We start from the raw sequence: 273 nt of genomic DNA, 5'->3' as shown, positions 1-273 counted from the left end.
GGGATGGGCTACTCGACCTGAAGAAAATTCTAACTGGGTCCCACTTGCAAAGTCATGCGTTGTTTATCTTGATATGAGATCACCATGTCGCGCACATATGGTTGTGATGCATGTGCCTGGTGTACCCTTATCAGACGGGTAGTCATGATAGGCATATTGGGCTTCGTATATTTTACCCCAGTGTCACTTTGATGGCGTGCACTGCTCTCTCACTCAATAATAATAATAATAATAATAATAATAATAATAATAATAATAATAATAATAGTTCTC

At 38.5% G+C, this 273-nt stretch overlaps 1 protein-coding gene across 1 annotated transcript in view; it reads right to left on the bottom strand.

The window, feature by feature from the left end:
* The window catches only part of LOC106882135 (uncharacterized), a 17832-nt gene that overhangs the window by 13451 nt on the left and 4108 nt on the right, over positions 1 to 273 (bottom strand). The window lies entirely within an intron of this gene.

The sequence above is a fragment of the Octopus bimaculoides genome, chromosome 28 (assembly GCF_001194135.2).
Source record: "Octopus bimaculoides isolate UCB-OBI-ISO-001 chromosome 28, ASM119413v2, whole genome shotgun sequence".
Lineage (NCBI taxonomy): Eukaryota > Metazoa > Mollusca > Cephalopoda > Octopoda > Octopodidae > Octopus > Octopus bimaculoides.
Note: the sequence above shows the minus strand (reverse complement) of the source record. Positions and strands in the feature narration are given on the sequence as shown.